The sequence below is a fragment of the Rattus norvegicus genome, chromosome 8 (assembly GCF_036323735.1).
Source record: "Rattus norvegicus strain BN/NHsdMcwi chromosome 8, GRCr8, whole genome shotgun sequence".
Lineage (NCBI taxonomy): Eukaryota > Metazoa > Chordata > Mammalia > Rodentia > Muridae > Rattus > Rattus norvegicus.
In genome coordinates this window covers 93,514,091-93,531,728 of record NC_086026.1, presented here as the reverse complement: position 1 = coordinate 93,531,728, position 17,638 = coordinate 93,514,091, and the positions used below count along the sequence as shown (strand labels likewise).

Here is a 17,638-nt window from a genome sequence, read left to right as displayed (position 1 = left end):
TTAAATAAGATTCCAAGTCAGAGTGCTGCCCTTTTTTTGGGCAAATCTGGCGATTATAATCACAGATCAAGCTACCTAAAAGAATAAACTCAGTGTTAGAGCAGAGGCGGACGGGCAGTATTTACTCCCTACCTGTTTCCCTAGTCAGTGAAACTAGAACAAAATTTTGGGTCTGCTGCAGGTCCAAGGAGGAATTCATTCTCTTCCCAGAGGAGGAGACCACAGTGTGGCCTGGGCGTGAGAGAACCCCCTCCACCTTGAAGCACTTTCTGCATTATCTTCTTCAAGATCCCATTGCACCTTTCTGTGAGTGAGAATTACTTCGAAGAAGGGAAGACCAGAAACACGTTTTCTTGCCAGTTAAACTTGGTTAGTAGAACTGTGTGGCAGTGTGTTGGCCACGAGTAACAAACTAGAAAATTAAATTAAAAGCCGGGACTGAGGCCTTGAAGAGACGGCCCTTAGGTAAAGAACACTTTCATGGACCCACATCCAGCCGCTCACAACCACTCGTAACTTCCGTTCCAGGGCATCCTGCAGCCTATTTTGACCCTCTCTGTCACCTGCCAGCAGATGGTAAAATACGTGCATGCCAAGCACACGCAAATACACATAAAGGAAGAAATCTTTTTTGTTTTTAAGTCAATAAATAAAAAAGGCAAGGCTGAGAGACGATACGAAGAGGCAAAAAGGCATCAAGGCAGAAGCGGGTCCAAAGGAGAAAAAGGAAGGGAATTCATCAGTGCATTTCTGGGTTTTAATATTGTCCCAGCCTGCGGCCCTTGGGAAAGCGTATAATGTTCATTGGCTCACAGTTAAATGGCTTCCAGCCTGCCAGTCTCTGACCGCTCTTCTAACCTTAGGGACATTTTTATTTCTCTGGTATTCAGGTCAGGATTCTAATGTCCTTTGGTTCTTGTAAAGATGGCAGCGATCGCAGGGACCCGTGGTCAGCGGCTACCAAAGGTACACGTTACACAGAGAAGTCCACAGAATGAATATCCCCACGAAGCTCACAGGAGGCAAGCCTCCTTTACATTTCAATTTTTCCCCCTTAATTATGTGGAAGATTTCCAGTCGCTGGCACGGGCTGCCTAGCTACCGAGGGCGAATTTCAATTGTGACCTTGAGGACGAGGAGCTCTCCTTAGCGCTGGCTTGTTGACGACCTAAATATTAAATTAAATCAGCAGGGGGGCACAATTTCTTCACAGTTCCTTTTGACTAGAAGAAAACCACCTAAGCTTGTTTCTTTGTGTTATTTTGAGATTTTTTTCCCTTTCCCTTTCCTTTCTTTTTCTTTCTCTCTTTCTTTCTTTCTTTCTTTCTTTCTTTCTTTCTTTCTTTCTTTCTTTTTTTCCTTCTGATAATCCCTTCAGAAAAAAATGCAAGCCATCCTAAAAGGGGGCTGACAAATTTCCTGGGAGTGGACCAGCTAGTTACAAAATTTCTGCAATGAGGATGTTTTCCTTTAAAAAAGAAAAAAAAAATCACGAGGTGGTGTGAATGAAGGCACTATGGTGGACACATCACTATTGTTCATTTAGAATTTCTTCCTAGAACTCCCAACCTGATGGCAGCTCCCACTTTCTGGGCATCTGGAAAACGCGTGGAAAGATTCCATCTACGGATGCTTCCCGGGCTGCGTTTACAGCTGTCTCCTGCATCTCTGAACGGTTTGTACCTCCCCCTGTCTCACAGGGTAATGATTACATTCTCGGTATGACCTTGCATCTAGCTCTTCTGCCCGGCATGAGCTGGTGCTCTCCCCGCTAGATCTGGGATTATTAACTTTGTTTCTCTTGGCATTCCTTTTATTATCTTCAAAACCAAAACAGTTTACAAATATCAGAAATGTTTAGGAAGTTTTGTAGCCAGAGTGTTGACAATGGTTCTTTAAATTATCATTAGAGACAGTATCAGCAATGTTGTATAGTAAAATGGAACTGATTGTATTCAGGCTAGCTCCTTTTGTACATATTAACTGTCCAAATAATTTGCATAAAGAGACTAAGATACATGCTTAAATCTCATGTGCTGACTCTAGCCTGTAATCCCAGCACCAGGAGGGTGCACAAAGGCAGGACCACTGCTGTCGTAGTCTGGTCTGACCATCACTAAAAGACCCTATTTCCAAATAATTAAGTAAATAAAGAAGGAGTAAGTTTGCCTAAATTCACAGATGCAGTAAAGGAGAAACCAAGGTACCCCAAACTCACAGTCTAACTCTAGCATCAAATAACCACAAAAGACGAAATTTTTAATTTAATTTTTGATAAGTAACAACTCATAGATTTTAGTTACTTTCACGTCTTCATTTGACATACAATTTCACACAGTTCTGGAATACAGTATGATGCGACAATAATATACAAACCTGCCAATAACTAGATACGGTGTGAGGACCAGTTTCAGGCAACCTGTATCTCTCTCACCTCAAACATTTATCATTTTGTGTGGTGAGAAGATTAACAATTTTATCTACCGTGATCTGTGCAGCATGGGAACTTATTTCCTCTACCCAACCACAAGCCGGTGCTTATTAACTCTTCCCTCCCCACTTCCCCGATAATGAGGTCTATGTCTTTAGCTTCCACATGAGTCAGGGTATGTTGTGTTTGCTGTTGTGTCCCCAACTTGTGTTGCCATCTGTAAATCTTCTTTTGGGAATAGTCTTCAGATTATTTGCCCTTTTTGCTCAGATTATCTGGGCTGTGTGTTTATCTGTTGAGTCTCTTCAGTTCCTATGTGTTGTGGATAACCACTCCTTGCCAGAAGAATAGCTGGCAGGTACCCTCTTCTTGTCTACAAATGGCCTCAACTCTGCTTTTGCCTTTGATATACAGAAACTCATTTTTTCTGACATTTTTATTATATATCTCTGTGTGTGTGCACATGTGTGTGCGTGTGTGCGCACGTGTGTGTGTGTGCACGCATGTGTGTGTATGTGTGTATGTCTGTATGTCTGTGTGTGTGCGTGTGTGTGTGCACGCATGTGTGCATGTGTGTGTATGTCTGTGTGTGTGTGCGTGTGTGCGTGTGTGCATGTGGTGTATGGTTGTGAGTACATGTGTGGGCATCAGCAGATGCCTGGCAGACCTTGAGTCTCTCCTTCCTCATTGGGACCAGGGTCAAACCCATGTTGTCAGGTCCTGCCTGACAACCGATGTCCCAAACCCTTTACCTGCTGAGCCACCCACCTCTCTGGCCCTGTGTTGTGCAGATGAGAGAGATGCTGATTGCCTGGAACTGATCCTCGCTCTCTTTCGCTTTTCAGTCTTTGTTTTTGTCGACTTGCTTTGGATATCATATTTCAAACGTTCTATTCTGAGTTCACCTTTGATGATTTGTCTGCGTCCTTGCTGATCTCTCAGAGAGTTTCTTCTGTGCTCTCTTTTAGGAGATTCACAGTTTGGAGCCTTATTGCATTTAAATCTTTACTTCGGGGTTGATTTTTGTTTGTTTGATGAGAGGCAATGGTCTACTTTCTCTCCTCAACCTGTGAGTCTCTAGTTTCCCAGCACTGGTTATTGAAGAGGTCGCCCTTCCCCCAGCTGTCTCTAAGTGCTAGGTTTATTACCTACTGTTTACTTTAATGCCACTGCCATGTTATTTTAGCCACCAAGGCTTCGTTGCATTTTGACATCAGGTGTTGTGATATCTAAGGTCTTGTTCTCTTTTGCTCTGAAGTTTTTGTTATAATTTAGGGGCTCTTATGGTTCCCTAGAAATTTTAATCTTTTTCATTTCTATTTCTTGCGGAACGTTGCTGGCATATTTATGAGGACATATTTAGGTATCAAATCTGTTGGCTGCTATAGGGAGATGGACATACACGAATTCTTCTAATTTTAGTGATATCTAATTCTTTCTGCATCTAGTTCAACATCTTCCACTAATGCTTTATGGTTTTCAAACCATAACACACTTACCTCCTTGTACCAATTATTCCGAGGTATTTCATCCCATTGTAAGTATCATGAATAGAATTGCTTTCTTGATTTCTTTTATAGTTAGTTAATTATTAATGTATAAAAATCCTATTGGCTTTTGTATGCTCGCCTTGTAGGTCATTGCTCTAGCAGTGTTTAAATGAAGTCTTGGGCTTTATTAGTTCTGTGATTGTGGCCTCAACAGAGGTTCATTTGCTTGACTCCTTCTCAGTTTGGAAGCCATTATGTCTTTCTCTCACACAATCCCTCTGGCTGAGACTTCTGCTCTGTGGGTTTTTGAGGTAACCGTGGTGTGCAATTTGTTTTGCTTATACCCACCCCTTTTTTCTTCAGCATCTCTTGGTGAACACTTACAGTCCTCAGTACACAATCCAAGAATGGAGTCATGTTGAGGAGAAGTGAGTGCTTATTAGAAAGCGAGACCTCAGTTTCTTCAAAGCATAGAATTGTTCTTGGAATGTGTGTTCATGTCTCTCCCAGGCGTAGGGGATAGGAGTGAGTTTACTTCAGATTACTCACTGCAACCGGCTACCGTTACGTGCTCGTCTGCCTCTGCAGAAAAGCATGTTTCTAATGCGTGTGGCTCACTCTTGCGATTGTACAGGTCTCTCAGGTGAGTCCTTTAAACCTTCAGAGCATAAACTGTCTGATGCTCTGACTAAAGTTGACTTTGACATGAGACTCATTTATCAGTTCCATTCTCCCAGGTCCCAGTACCTTCAGGGTAAACAAGTTATAAACCCGAACAAGGGCCTGGTCTACACTCCCCTTATGATGTAATAGACAGAGTACCGATAACATTTGTTTTTCTGAACTTCCTTCTTATACAGAGCAGAGTGTTCTGGATACATTCCTAGAGGGCAGAAAAGCCCGTCTTCAGCCACTTCACATTCTACTGTGAGGATATACAGTTGTGACTGACCTGCCCTGTGTCGGGACGGATGAGTGGTCTCTTCCGATATGCTGTTCCAGTATTGCATCATATCACCTTCGTGCCATCCTGTAAGCAGGATGACGCCTGTAGGGTAAAGGCCTCTTCAGAGGTTGGCTAAAGGATGGGTGTCACTGCATAGTCCCCTCTAGGAATTGCATATTTTCACTTTCCCAGGAATGCTCGAGGGGGCCTGCTTCCCAGACACTCTGCTAGAGTATATAATTGAATGTTGGGTGTGAGGCCAATAGGAAAATGAGAATGACATCTCTGCCTATTTTAAATTTTCATCTAAGAAATCATCAGCAAAAATCAAATATCATTTCATCTAAAAAAGGTAGGTGTATGTGTATGGATGTGAATGTGTGTGTATGTGTGTGTATTTGTGTAAGTGTATGTGTGCATGTTTGTATGTGTGTATATTTGTGTGTGTATGTGTGTATATGTGTGTGTTTGTGTAGTGTATGTGTGCATGTTTGTATGTGTGTATATTTGTGTATGTGTGTGTATGTGTGTGTATTTGTGTGTTTGTGCATGTGTATGTGTTTGTGTGTGTGTGTGTGTGAGTGTGTGTGTGTGTGTTGTTGGAGATCAAACCCATGCAAGCATTAGCTAAGCCTTCTACTATTACACGCAATGTCCAGCTTCTATTTAAATATCCTTTTATATGAACTGTCTATTCATGCCCGTAGTTCATCCACCTTTCAGCTTCTTGGTCTTTTTCATCCCACTTTCTCAGCGTTTACACTGTAAGGAAATAAGCCACGTTCATACAATGGAAGAAGCAGCATTTTCCTTAGCTTGAAATTGCTTTTAACTTTATGCCCTTTAGCTATGAATATATTTTTTACTTTATGTGTTCTTGAATTAAAATGTAAGACTAAAGGTTGGTTGTTAATTACTCATTGTTGGAAGAGGCCTCATTCACAAAGTGTGACTGCTTCTAACTCAGTATCCCACTATGTGCCAAGTTCTCAAGACAAAACTGTGCCTGTCCAGCATTTCCTCACATAGTGGATGAGGTGATTCCGTATGGTTTCAGGGAACCAGTAATAAGAATGTAGCAGCCGGGAAACTCAGACTGTAAAATCCTACATGGTCTGTCTACTCACAGAAAATTGCCAACATTTCCCAAAGAGAATTATTTTGAAACAGAGTCTTGCAGGGCCTTGAGTAGTAAAGAAAGGAAGGATACACAGAAGGTTAAATCCCCACAGGCTCATTCCCGAAGGACCATGTCCAACCCTGGCATCTCAGCAGCTTTTCTCTAAACCAAATAGGCTCATATCCCATGTATCACTCTGCCGAGGACAGCTAGTGATCGCAACTACTTGTTGTCGGAATGGAATTCTCGTACCCACAGGAAGCATAGCATGGCCAGGGCTCCACAGAAATCAGTGTAATGCAAGCCCCATGTCCACCTTCACCTTTCTCTATGTGTTAAATCTGCTATTTTGTCTCCAAAATAAAGGAAGCAGAGAGTTCAAGGGCTGGTGCATTCGTAGCCTCTGGTCGGGACAATTCTAGTAATCCTACTGTGGTCTTTTGGTTTCAACAGAAATGGAAATGACCTTTGAGATGCTCTAATCATTCACCTGCCTGTTCAAGTATGAAGTAGGATTGAGGTGCAAGCAAGGACAGAGACTGTGTAAGCATCTGTGGTCCTCCCCACACAGCTGGCAAAGCAGGCTTGAGTGGTAAGACATAGTCTGCTGCCAAAACAACTCATCCTCCTCCTTCGTTCCACTGTATGAACTCCTGCTCCTCTCACAGTGGCAAAGAGGCCAGACAAGGGGTGTGTTGTGACTAGTCTGGTCTAGTCCAGGGCAATTACAGAATCTAGAATCTCTTACAGAACTCGTCTGGCTTCTTTTGAAGTTTAGAATTTACTTATATGTAAGAGGAAGTCAACTAGGGCGCATTTCTGAGAGGTTTTGTTTTCTTAATAAACAAACAAGGAGATGATATCCAGCCTTCATTGTTTCATGGTGCTTTGAAGGGCAAAGTGGTACCAGGAACTGCAGTAGCCATTTTGTCCAAGAAGTCTGCAGCATTTTGGTAGAGCCTTTGGTCATGATCTTATTTTGTTACTTCAATTAGCAGTTGCCCAGGTCCATGCTTCTTAGTTTAGGCCAGGAAAAAAATCCCTCCTTTCTCAGGCTCCTGGTGGTCAGGTCACAGAACAAAAGCAGCAAAAGTTAGCTGGCTTGCCATGTTTCCAGAAATTTCATTGGTAATGGAAAACGTCAAGTACACTCAGGCTCCCCATGACTTACACAGACCGTTACACAAACTAGTCCAGCATAGAGTCAGTAACCTATCTTCCTGGACTCACAGGATATCAGGGCCAGAAGACAGGAACATGATGGGTGGGTCTGTTACAGAGCAACAACCCTGGGCTCCTGAGGAGTGGTTTTATAGCCAGCAACTGTCTGGAAGGGGGGCCTCAGATGGAAAGTCCCCAGGCTCCATCACAGTGGAGGGAAACAGATGAAAAGGTGCCTGTGACAACCTGCTACGAGGCACTGGTGGTCAGCCAGTGTCCTACTTCCCCCAACCCCCAGAGCTGCCACTATGACAAGTCATACTGGGCCTACACTTTACCTTCCTGCCCTGTGCAGAGACATGCAGGGAAGTCAGGTGAGATGGAACAGCCCAACGGGATAGAGGGAAAGTGTTTTCAACTGACAAGGTGGAGTGGGGGAAGGGGCTTGAGTTTATCAAAGGACAAAACCTTTTGAGAGGAATAATGTATTCTGTGTATTTTTTTCATGTTTTGATTAAATATTTCTCAGTATCTCAAGAGACTGATTATCAGGGCATTTCCCTGCATACAAAGGCAGCGTTGAAGGACACTCCCAGACACTGGCAAGGACAAATGCCAAGGTCGTGCAGTCTTGAGAGGAGGGGTGTGCGCAAACACGTGCATCCGGTGTGCTCTCAGTAGTGGCAGCTAGCTATTACCGTCCCCAGTGTAGCATATCCACACACCGTTGCAGGGGCCCTTTGGAAGCCATATGTGTAATCCCCAGCCACCAGCTGGCCTGTCTTGTGCTAGTTCTTAAATACATTATGCAGATTTTGCAATATAAAATTCTAGTAGTAACAAACCTTAAATCATTTCACAGCCTTTAAAGCCCGGAAGGAAAAAGGCTCAAAAAGCTGTGAAAGCAAATCACAGGTTCCACGGCTTGTTCAGTTGTCACCCTTAACCACACCAAGTGGGCGGTATCACAGCCACTTGAGATTTAAATATTTATGTCAATCATCTTAATGCGGATGTCATAGAATTTATGACAACTGGATCTCATGCTCTCGACCGGGAGAAATCAAGATGGCTAGAAAGCAATCTAGTCTCTCTCACTAGAAATAGGCCAGCTTCTTTCGAAGATCAGAATTCAATTATGCACAAGAGGAAGTTGGATGGAATGGACTAGATAACATTGATCTACTTTACAATTTAGTTCCTTCATTTTCCTGGTGAAGTGAATTTACCTAAATGACCCACCCCAAGGGCTGTGTGAAGGTTCCAAACCTGTCACCCATTTCCCCATACTCAGTCCTATGCCACAGAGAGCCCCGGGTGCCTGTGTAAGGCTCCAAATGAGTCTTAACCACCAGGAAACCCCCCACGTGAGACATGAGAATGGAGTTCGATGTAAACACAAGAGGTTTATTTTTCCAGCACGTCGGGGTCAACCCTCAATCAGCCCCTCATGACGAGTGACTAGAAGGTGACCCCAAATGACTATAACAAGCAATTTTTATACTTTTTAGGGGTACAGGTTACATCAGCAAGGTTACAGTTTAAACTTATTGGCTAAGCATATTGACCTTTGAATCTATTGGCTAGCAAGCATATGACATGCATTCGAACTCTGTCTGGGACCAGAGGGTCAGGTGACTATCTGCAGACGTTCTGCGGTTTTTCAAGAATGTCTCTGCTCCTCCCAAAAAATGTGGGTGGAGAATGGAACTTGGCCTAGCCTTGACCCGAGGCGGGAAGCTGGTACTTGGCCTAATCTTGACCTCAGGTGTTGGGTGTAAGGCTGGCGAAAGCCCCCAGGGTCCTTCACAGGAACCCCATACCTACCTACTTTCTACCAGGCCAAACTTCTTAATGGCAATTACACTTCAGTAAGAACTAGGGTCCTTCACCTGCAGACATGCCAACTGCAAGACCAAGTGTGGAAACAAAGTTTTTAAGAATGTAGGTTCTGAAAATGTAAAAACAAAGTTTTAGTAGTCAGAATGACTAAGCCTCACTGACCAAGGCCAAGCTAATTAAGACAAAACAAAAATAACTGCTCTCCCTACCCCTCCCTCTGGTAAAGTCCAAAAACAATGACAAGATGTCAACCTGACCCTGCCCGACCACCCAGTTCCCCTTCTCCCCGCAAGGAACTTTCCAACCTAGCCCTTTTCCAGAGATTTTCCAAGACCAGGTGCAGGGTTGGATGAGGAAAGTGACTAACTAAGAACAGCCCCTTGAGCAGGCCAGCCAATACCTGACCAGATCCTTTGTCCTGTGTTCCACCAATAAGAATAGGCCAGCTAACCCTGTTGCTGAAGTCTGCCCTCTGTAAAGAATAAAAGATGTGTGCTTTTTGAGTTCGGGGTTGCCTCTCCCTGAGAGGCTGAGCGACCCCATTCGTGTTGGATCAATAAACCTCTTGCCGTTGCATCGGTCCAATCATCAGTTTGTGCTCTGTGGGGTCGTGCACCTAGGCTAAGACCTTGGAGGTCTAACACAAGCTCTTCTGTGGCCATTCTTAGTATAACTTCTAGCCTCCGTTAAAAGAGGATCATGAACAATGCTCATAAAGTCTGATTTTAACCTTTGAACTTTAGAATTTCCTAGGGAGAAGTAACACGTAAAACTCCCAAAGAAGGAAGAGATGAGGGAATACCAGGAGGGAGAGGAAGGAAAGGTGGGCCATGAGCCCGGGAGTAGAGTATTTAGTGGAAATCCCAGTCCTCAGGATTGCTAGGTCCCTGAGAGCCCTGGCTTTAGTGCTCTCCTAAGAACACTAGCTACTAACCTGGCACCCCACAGCCCAGCTTGGTGTGCTAACTCAAACAACATCTTATTGTCTTACAGCTAGACTCATACTGAGTGCTATTTCTGGAGCACACAAGCTGCATCGGAAAGAGCTGTCATCGTTAAACTGCAAGGTCTAGGTAAACAAATACCTATATTCAGGAGATGATATTCCTAGAGAATTTGCTGCCATAAAAGGTTTCAGTGACTCACTAATTAGACAGAGAAGCCAGATTGCCTAGGGAGGCAATCTGAATAAGGAAGGAAACCATGGAGAGAAACTAGGGAAAGTGGCACCAAAGGAAGCTTGTGGTGGCCTGGGTCAGACCTCCTGGATTGGAAGTCACACAGTGCCCAGACACTGTACTTAGCACCTAGGACCTGTCAGAGTCAGAACAAGGTCCTGGGACCTTTTACTTCCCTGTTTTGTTTCTTGAATGCTCAGCCTGACTCGCACTGGAATCGTCTCCAGTGCTTAAGGCTTAACACAGTAACTCATTGTTCACACTCCTAACTTTTAGAAAAATAATAGAGACACAGAAAAATTCAGCACACATTCTGTGTGACCTTGCCCCAGGTCACACTCCAGCAAGTCACTGAGATAGACTGTAGTACAGCTGCCTGTGCCTGGCAGAGTGGGCTCCATGGCTATAACAAAGCAGAGAAGGGGAGTGGAGAGACACAGGGTGTGGTGGTTTGAATACACTTGGCCCAGAGAGTGGCACTCTTTGGAGATATGGCCTTCATGGAGTAGGTGCTACCTCATGTGTGGAGGAAGTGTGTCACTGTGGGGCTGGGCTTTAACTCTTGTCCTACTTGCCTGGAAGCCAATCTTCTCCTAGTATCCATCAGATGAAGATGTAGAACTCTTAGCTCCTCCTGCTCCATGCCTGCCTAGATGCTGCCATGCTCCTGCCTTAATGATAATGGACTGGACCTCTTAACCTGTAAGCCAGCTCCAATTAAATGTTGTATTAAGAGTTGCCTTGATCATGGTGCCTGTTCATAGCAGTAAAACCCTGAAGAAAAAAAAATGGGCATGCCCCATTTTTTTTTACATTTATTTAATTATTTATCTAACTATTTAGTGTGTGAAGAAAGGAAATTCTCCATGTGGAGGGTAGAAGGCTAGAGGACAACTTGCAGGACTCAGTTACCTATTCCCATCTTATGGAGCTTGGTGATAGAATCATGTGGTCAAGCTTGGTCACAGGCCATTTACCTGCTAAGTCATCAGCTCGCTTTCATTTTAGATAAATAAGTCACAGACGGCTTTTCTGGAAAAGTGTCACATGTACATGACTCTTCATAAGCTTGAGAATGCGAAGGACGCTGGCATAGAGGGCAAGGACTCACCCTTTCTCATCTTTGGGATTAAATGAAAAAGAAACAGGAAGTCTTGCTTGGCAAGTGATGTTAAATTCCTTTAATTATGAGGAAGATGCAGTTGCCTGGAGCAGTAGCCACAATCTCCCTGCCAAGAATTAATTAGTTATGTGGTTTCTCAGGAATTTCACTGTACTGTGGTGACAATAAATTGAATTTTGTAGGTGACATAATTCATGCCCATTCCAAATATGAGATTAAGTTCTGCCTTTTACGAAGGTGTTCAGACTTTATCACACTATAAGTGTTTCTAGCCTCATATTAATCCTGCTTGGGTATTTTGTTTTGTTTTGCTTTTGTTTTTGTTTGTGTTTTTAAGAATTGCTAGAATTGCTATTAACCATCACATCTGCAGGGCCCCAGAAAGGACCACAGACGTAACCTGCCCCAAAGACCATGTGACTGTTTCCCATCCCTTCAGCTTTGCTTCCTGCATCTTGAATCTCTTGTTTCTCACATTGTTAACTGTGATCTCTATCCTGTGTTATCCTTTAATAAAGAAATGCCCAGACAGAACTACTCAGTCTCTCTCTGCTATTGGAAGAATTGTAAATCCAGATGGAGCTCATGATTTGTGAGTTTTCCTAGCCATGCAGAAGTAGAGCTGTGGAAGTTGGCGTAAGGGGATCCTTCCCCCTGAAATGTCATAGATTTTCATTATGTGATCAATAGAAATAGCACGATTGCACAGAAGCTCGGCCATGGTATTTAAATTCTTCCTCTCCACCTTAATGAGGGCATCTATCAGAGCAGTGGAGTGAAATAGTGACATTTAAGACTCAGATACTGTGATTAGACATAAGGCTATTCAGGAACTGGGCTGTAGGCTGGCAGCCATCTTCACACATTCTAAATGGCCATCATAGCACAGTGTTCTGTGTTCTTGGACAAAAGTCTTGGGTCTTAGAATGTCTCCTCTGCTGATAAAGGTTAACCAGCACAACTGGAACAATTTGGAGCAGGGTGTGGTAACCCACACCTTTAATCCCAGCACTGGGGCTGCAGAGGCAGCAGATCACTGTGAGTTCAAAGCCAGCCTGATCTATATAATGCGTTCCAGGTCAGCCAGTGCTATATATGAGACTCTGTCCCAAACACACACACACACACACACACACACACACACACACACACACACACTCCCCTCCCATACACACACACAAAGTTGCAGTTAAGAGGAACAGGCAACTTGTTTTTTAGACTGCATTGTGAGATTCTCCCAGCCCCAGTTAATATTACTATTAAAGAGCCGGAGAAGAGCAGCTACTGAATGTCTAGCCCTGAACAGAGAAGTGGATGAGATCAGGGGCTATGGAGAAAATAAAGAAACCAAGACACAGTAAGGAGTTGACAGGAGCTAACAAGAAGCCAACTCTTACACAGATAATGCTTGGTGTCCTTGGTGGGGGCAGGGGGAGCTGTCTCTCGAACTCTCTAAAGATACTTAGAGGTGAATATAAATAATCATTATATATTATTATCATATGTATGATTTATAAAGTACAGGTTGCAGTCCAGCTAATCCAACAATGGCTGACTATGAATGGAAAGACCAAGAATCCAGTAGTTGCTCAGTCCCACAAGACTGGATGTCTCAGCTGGTCTTCAGTATATGCTAGAATCCCAAAGAAGTGGGCTGTAATGACTTGAAGGAATTGGATGTGCTAGCGAGACGAGGGCAAGCAGGCACAGGACAAAAGCTTCCACCTTCCATGTCCTAATATAGGCCTCCACAAAGGTGTGGCCCAGATTAAAGGTATAGCTCCCGCTTCAAGATCTGGAACAAAAGTGTGAATCTTCCAGCCTCAAAGGTCCGGGCTTGAAGTGGATCCACCCACTTCAAACCAAGCCAAAAACCCTTCACAGGGGTGCCCTCCATTTCTGGGTTTTTGTTCCAGATGCAGTCAGGTTGACAAGCAAGAATAGCCATCACAAGTCAACCCCTTGTCAACTTGACACACAATCATATCATGTCATGATGATTTTCCAAATGAAAACAATAGCCAGGTCGTAATAATGCCTAAACATAATACGACTTGCCTAACATGATATGACTATCCCTTGTATAACTTTCTATTGATGTTTTATTCCTGTGAAGAGACACCATGACCACAGCAATTCTTATAAAGGAAAACATGGGGCTTGCTTACATTCAAAGGTTTAGTCCATTGTCATCAGGGCAGGGAGCATGGCAGCATGTAGGCAGGAGCTAGAGAAGTAGGTGAGAGTTCTACATTCAGATCTGTGGGCATCAGGAAGAGGGAGAGAGAGAGAGAGAGACCTGGGGTCTGGGTTGGGCATTTGAAATTCCAAACCCAACCCCTAGAGACACATCCTCCAAGGACACACCTACGCCAACACCTACGTCCTAACCCCTATCAAGTGGTGCCACTCCCTAATGAAACAAGCATTTAAATCTGAGACTGTGGGAGCCATTCCTATTCAAACTACCACAATAGGTATGAGAGTTGTGATGTTAGAAAATATCTATGGCTTTGAAACGGGTTTCTAATACCCTGGATATTATTTATTTTAGCTGTTTCCTTAAAATCCTTTCCATGGAGAGATCTCAATGGCTTCCCTTGTACCATCTCTCAGTGACTGAAGATCAGAGAGGGACAGACAGCTCCTAGTAGGGTGAGGTCAGCCTACCCAGGCATCTGGGAATACTCATTGTGCGCTCCCAAGAAGGTTGCAAAATGCATCTTTTATCCGTGTTGTATTTGTGGACTTTAAAGTTAGCCTTAGAGAATAGGAAAGGGACCAGCCTCTACCTCCAGATTCCCTTTTCTATGTCGTCCTTCCCCACTCACCCCAGGTGTCTAAATTCTTCATGTTCTCTGTTCAAAGCAAAACTCCCAATAGGAGGTGATTTTGAAAGAGTCATTCACAACACAATTCGGCATTATTTTCTCCTTCCTATCAATATTTACACCGCATATGGCCAATGTTTCCAATAAGGTAACCACTCCAAATTCCTTATTCTATTATCTGTGAAAGGCTGTAGAGGATCACTTGGCTTTGTGTATTATGGGGGGGGGGGGGATTCTCTTTGGAAGACCCTTCTGTTAGGGTAATTCTTGTTATAAAAACAAAGATACCTAATAGTAGTTTATCCAATAATAATGAGTTGCTTATCAGCGGCATGGCCGCCTAGTCGTTTAGGACATGGGTCAGCATTTCCACAGTGTCTGGATGCTGAGTACTTCCCTGATTAGCTCTTCTTCCCATCATGGGTACCCAAAAGATTGTGTATATTCAAACATCACATTTGCCTATCACAGTGGTCACAGGAGGAAAGATTAGGGAGCCTTTACGTGGGCAGACATTTTCTCAGAGATGCCGTGGAACTCCACTGACATCACATTTGGCCACCTCTAGTAGGGAGTTAGCAGAGAGTAGTGACGATCCAGTGTCAAGGTGAACCACACTGAGATCCTGTAGGGTGTAATTATTCAAAAACAATCCACGCTAAAGCCAGCCGAGTCTCCCCTCCCCCATTGGGAGCCTCAAGCCCTGGTCTTCTCTGCTGCCTAACCACTCATATTTCCCACACCATCCTTCCTTTGTGGCTATCCTGCCGAGACTGGCAGCAAACGGCTCTAAACCCCTAGCCCCGTTAAATTAAGACTCCAGAGGCTTATAATTTATCAGCCAAGTTTATAACAGTAAATCTTCAACCCCCCAAATGCCTACACAAAGAACTCAAAACTCAATTGATATAAATAAAAGCTGCACACACCTAGATGGCACAAATGCACCCTACATTACTACCCTTATTGTCCTTCTATGATATCCATCACTACCTGTGACTCTTTCAAGCCGCGTGGATCAGATTCATCTTCTTCCTCCAACCCCCCCTCCCACTTCCCCTCTCTGAAACTTTCAGCCCCGCCTTCTTTTCCACTGCCCAATCACAGGCTCCGGTTTCATCTGACTAATTAAGATTTCACCTGATTGCACGTGAATACGGGCACTCTTAAGGAAGCAGAACGTATGAACAGCAATCTACAACAAGATCCAAACAAAGTCGACTGTTTTATCATTGGGGGCACAAGGAAACGTGGTGCCGAAGTGGTCAGTAGCATCTGCCTCAACCTGAGAACCGCATCACCCAGGAGCTACTGTGAGCCAAGCTCCAAAGGAAGATGGTGCTATCCCTAATCCCCTCTGGCTGGACAAGGGAGGAAACGTTTCAAGGACGGGTGAGGTTCAAAAGGTGGTTGCGGTAGCACAGCGTCCAGCGTCCTGTTCTCTAGCCTATCTCTATATGAGTTTAACCTGTTGTGTCTCTCCTTTAATCAACAAACTTACTAGAAAATATATTAGTTTTTTTTTTCCTTTTGGCAGGCAGCGGGTCTAGCTACTCCTCAAGAAGAAATGGCCCAAAGATGATTGTATTCAGATTTATTTATTAATTCAAAACTTTCACTTATCAAATGCTAGCATGGAGAGAAAACACACAACCTGACAGGCGGCTTCTTTTATGTGTGCATGCTAATGTTTTAAACATCACGTTGAGATTTGATTTGTAATTTTAAAATTGCTATTTTCCTGGGCTGGCCTTGTATTATCGAAATTCTTACACAGACTTCATCAGGGGAAATCTCCTCATAAACTGGGACAGGGAAAGTGTAAATGTTTAAAGGACACACTTTTTTATCAAAGTAAAAGTAATTTTACTGATTCTCATGAATGAGAGGACCCCTAGTAAATACCTGCTGTGTTCAACAGAAGAACTCTCCTTTGAAAAGTCTCACCTTGAAGTATTACTTTAAAGTTGTGATTTACATGCCATGATTATACATATTTATTATGCATGTTGTGATATTTTAATATACTATGTACTTGTTACATCAAAGTGGTCTGTGTTTCCATTTCCTTGTGTCTTTATGCTGGAAACTTTTGAGTTCTCCTCTACTATTTAAGCTGCTTGCATCACAAGATCTCTGTGAGGTTCAGTCACTCCTGCGCGCTGTGGAGCGTTCCAGCTTACCCCTGCCATCTACCTGTCTTCTGGTGCCTGTCTTGGTTAGGGTTTTAGTAATGTGAAGAGACACCATGACCATGGCAACTCTTATAAAGGAAAACATTTCATTGGGGGCTGGCTTACAGTTTGGAGGTTTTGTCCATTATCGTCATGGTGGAAACTTGGTAACACGCAGACAGATGTGGCACTGGAGAAGGGCTGAGAGTCCTACACCTTGATCCACAGGCAACAAGTCTTCCTGTGACTGTGAGCCTCTGACCTTGGGCTTGAGATAATGAGACCTCAAAGCCCACTCTCTAGTGACAAATGTCTTCCAACAAAGCCACATCTACTCCAGTAAGGTCTACCTCCTAAGAGCGCCACTCCCTATGGACCCAGCATTGAAACACAGATGTCTATGGGGGTCATTCCTAGCCAAGCCACCACAGTGCTCAGTATCTGGTCTCCCCCATTCCACTCCTCTCCTCATTCTCTGGTCTAGTAATTGCTAATCTTTATTAAGCTCAATTTCGTATCAGCTTTCACGGAGCATGAACCTACAGTATTAGTTAGCCATTCTGTCTGGCTTACTTCTTTCCATATAATGTTCTTGAGTTTCATCCACGTCTCTGTAGATGATAAGGTCTTTCTTCATCTTCAATAGCCAGGCAATATGGAGGTGGGTTATGCCCCACATGCCCTCTCTCCATTCAGTGGTTGATAGACACTTAGCTTGAATCCGCCTTCATCCACCTTCCCTGTCCTGAACAGCACTCTAATGTGGGAGTAGAGGGTTCTCTCTGACACACTGATTCCGCTTTCTCAGCATTTCCTCCCGCTGTGGGATATCTGGGACAAGTGGTAAAATGTACTTCTGTTTTTTGAGGAAGCTCCATACTGTTTTCCATGATTCTCCTAACTTATATTCCTATCAATGGTGTGAAGACACCGCTCTTTGTGTCTCTGTCAACCTTCACTATTTATTTGCTATATATTTACTTTGTCAGCTTTTGCTATTTAATTTGTTTTATCTTTCCCATGTTAGCCATTCTATGAACGATAAAATAAAGTGGGGATTGCAAATGCACCGATGAGAAACAAGTGATAAATTGTTATGCTTTTGCTTGGTCATCGCACAGAAGGTACATGTATTAAAACACATGCTATCCCATACACATGTAGAGTTTATATATGTGAAGTAAACAATAAAAATTGTAAAACAAAATTATAGTAATATTTGAGTCAATCTAAACAATAAAAACAAAACATTAATTTAATTATTAATTCCCATTAATTATTAATTTTAATTAACTATTAATATTATTATGTTACCAAATAAAATGATTTGGTGCTATTCAAT

At 43.3% G+C, this 17,638-nt stretch overlaps 1 long non-coding RNA gene across 1 annotated transcript; it reads left to right on the top strand.

Annotated features, from left to right (window-relative positions):
- The first annotated feature begins 105 nt into the window (after positions 1 to 105).
- On the top strand, positions 106 to 16,159 carry LOC108351754 (uncharacterized). The gene is made up of 2 exons (XR_005488347.2): positions 106 to 1,675; positions 6,441 to 16,159. It is a non-coding gene; the product is annotated as an uncharacterized LOC108351754 (long non-coding RNA).
- The last annotated feature ends 1,479 nt before the right edge of the window (positions 16,160 to 17,638 follow it).